General features: G+C 38.7%; 1 pseudogene; it reads right to left on the reverse strand.

Moving 5' to 3' along the window:
* Positions 1-992: 992 nt before the first annotated feature.
* LOC126858638 (fatty acid synthase-like) lies at positions 993-2,934 on the reverse strand (annotated as a pseudogene).
* Positions 2,935-3,218: the final 284 nt, after the last annotated feature.

Here is a 3,218-nt window from a genome sequence, read left to right on the forward strand (position 1 = left end):
CCTACCCGACATGTATATGACCGTCATCGATAAAATGTCAAAACTTTAATATTCAATAACTGTTGTTTGGCGCTCCCAACGTATCTTTCTCAATGTTGAAAATTTGTCAGTACATATTGAGATCCCGATGAAGATGGTCGTTTCGATCCAGTTTGATGTACACCAAGATATGTTAAGGAAATGACATCACACATTAATTATTTCTCGTCAGTTTTCTACCTTAAGAGTGGTCATTGGCAGATTATTGTAATTTTATTGTGTTTATTTATTATCTATGACATACCTTGGTTTAACGTATTATGATTATATTTTATATATCTGACATATTCACTTACCAACATTTAATCAGTTATTTATTTATGTTTATTTATTTCTGACTTATTTATTCATCATTAATTTTTAATTTTAATTACTCTGATTTTTGACAGTTTTTTATACTTTGTTATTCTTTTTTATTTATTGTTTAGTTTTTGAAAGAACAATTGATTGTCTTTGAATAAGAAAATTTAGGGATTTAAGTATTATACCCTCTATGTTAAATTCAACCCACCTTGTCAATTCCAGCAGGTTTGCTATTGAAATGATTTGATAACATAACGTGTCATGCACTTCCTGGTTTGCCAACTTGGGAGAGATGTGAACCGTCAGGTTTAAATAATTGAGATTCTCATGTCATCAGAGAAAAAGGCGCCTATGATATCTTGGTGATAACGAATCAATGCATATTATTAAGATATAATTGATATGGATTAGTTCGCTTGGATTGACCCGCCGATTTAATTATATGTTTGCGTCTAATTTTCACGCTGAAGAAGGTCCCAAAAAAGGACCGAAACGTTCGTTCAATTTTGTTATGTCGTAAATTCGACACTAGATTAATTTAATATTTAAATAAAGTATGCGCACCAACTCCAGCGCTGGCTCTTATTTGCTAATTATTTTTGTTTGAATTTGTATTTAATAGAGCCTGTACATTTTGTTTATTTTAATATATAAAGTAATTATAAGAAAAATTTGATCATTTGTGAAATAAATTATAATGTGTACTTACGTCATCTAATATAATTTTAACCGCTTCCTCCGTACATCCAGAAATAGCTACAAGTCTAGGTAAATTATTGTCTGCTTCATTGTTGATTTTAATTTTTGGATTTGGTTTCAGTAATATGTGGCAATTAGCACCGCCAAATCCGAAGGAATTAATACCGATATAACCATCCTTATATTCTGTCGGTTCAGTGATTATTTTTACTCTTCCTTCAATGATAGCAGGCATATTCTTTCGTGGACGTTTAAAATGTATAGTAGGTGCTAGTATACCAGTTTCCATCGCTATTAAAATCTTTACTCAAAAATAACGTTTAAATAAGAAAATAATGCATTAACTTACATATAGCATTAGATTATATAGTTTTGTCAATCCTATTTTGTTGTAAATTTACCTTTGCAATTTGACAATGACCGCTAGTAGCTTCTGAATGTAAAATATTCGATTTTACTGAACCCAATAACAAAGGTAGCTATCTTTTAGCGCATAAAGCTTCATCTATGGCTCGAAGTTCCACAGGATCGCCCGCTAGAGTACCAGTTGCATGAGCCTCCATGTAAAAAATAACTCAAGAGGCGAAATATCGCAATCTTCGTAAAATTCTTCCAATAACATTTTTGTTTGTCAAATAATGGAAAGGTAATTCCTTCCTCTTTAAAACCATCGCAGTTGGTTTTTCCATACACAAAAGTCGCATAAATTCTTCTTGCATTTTTGCTTTTTGTAGGTTAGGAGGCAGCTGAATCTGTAGGGCAGTTGAATCATTACATGCGTAGTGATTCAGCTGCACAATACTGCTGAATCACTACGCATGTAATCATTACCCTTTTTCATCGTAAGGTTTACAATAACCATCAGTAGATAGAACTCCTAAAACAATCAGCAGTTCATTTGTTTCAATCAATATAAAATTGATGTATTTTGTTTAAATATTTTACTATTTAAGAATGTACGCAGCTTTGTACGCAGTAATATTATCTTCCATATACCCAGGCAAAAAACTGATGAGTGATAAAAGGATGGATGCACAAATTTATGCTAGCGACAATAGCCGCTTCGCAAATGCCAGATCGAATCATCCTGTAAGCTTCCACCATTGAGAAATGACTCGAGCTGCATGCAGTATCGATGTTATATGTTGATCAAGTAACGCCGAGCCAATAAGAAATTCTGCTTGCTATCATGTTCTTAGAGCATCCAGCTCTAAGAATGGAGTAATCCAGCAATCTATTAACAATTATATACAGTTTTCATATTAAAATTGTAACGATGCGTACATCGTTACCCGGCCAGACGCCATTGCCCGACGATTATCGGTCGGGCCAGCGCATAAAAGATTGCCGTCCCAACCGTCACGGGACCGTACAGCGAAGGCGTTATGCGCCCCATTGTATTTAAACCGCTGAGCGAGTATAAATATTTTGTTAATATTTGTTTACATTTATACCACCGGTTCGGCACACCGTACCGGAGTACGAGTCGCGCGCTCTGGAAACCGCTCCGACCGTTTCCGAATATTCCCGAGCCGCGAACGGGCTCAACCGAATTGTTTAACAAACAATTATTGCGCCGACGCGATACCGCCGACACCGGGTATAAATAAGCGCTCCACCCGGTAAAAGATCAGAATCTTTTCCGCCGCTCTGAAGTCAGTACGACGCTCAGAGCCTCCTGAAGAATCCGCACGCTTGAAAAGCGAGATCGAGGTTGGGAGTATTCCGCCTCTGCTGGGCTTTCCCAGCATCCCGCAAGAAAAGCGTTTCCGACTGAATCTCCGATTATCTGGTAATATTTCTAGCGGTGGGAATTTACCCGCCACCGACGAATATTCCCGTCTGCCAGACGCTCATTCCGACCGCGAATTGCTCCCGCTGATTCCGAATCATCGCGAGGTATCTCGCGAGCCGTCATCGAGGCCGACCGAAATCGCCATTATTACGGCAACTAAAACCGCACACCGAGGGGCCGTAAGACCGCCCTACGCGACGAAATTATCCGTTCACGATTCGCCAAGCCGCGAAGCTCTCGTCCCTCGCGGAGACATTACCGCGCGCCATCGCGCTATCTATCCGACGGATGACACCACCTATCGATCGCGAGCATCGATTCTCGCGCACCGCGCTCGATCCGCCGTTTAAGCGCACCATCTGCGGATGCATTCAGACGTGCA

The sequence above is a fragment of the Cataglyphis hispanica genome, unplaced genomic scaffold, assembly GCF_021464435.1.
Source record: "Cataglyphis hispanica isolate Lineage 1 unplaced genomic scaffold, ULB_Chis1_1.0 scaffold120_size3539, whole genome shotgun sequence".
In the NCBI taxonomy this organism is placed as follows: Eukaryota; Metazoa; Arthropoda; class Insecta; order Hymenoptera; family Formicidae; genus Cataglyphis; species Cataglyphis hispanica.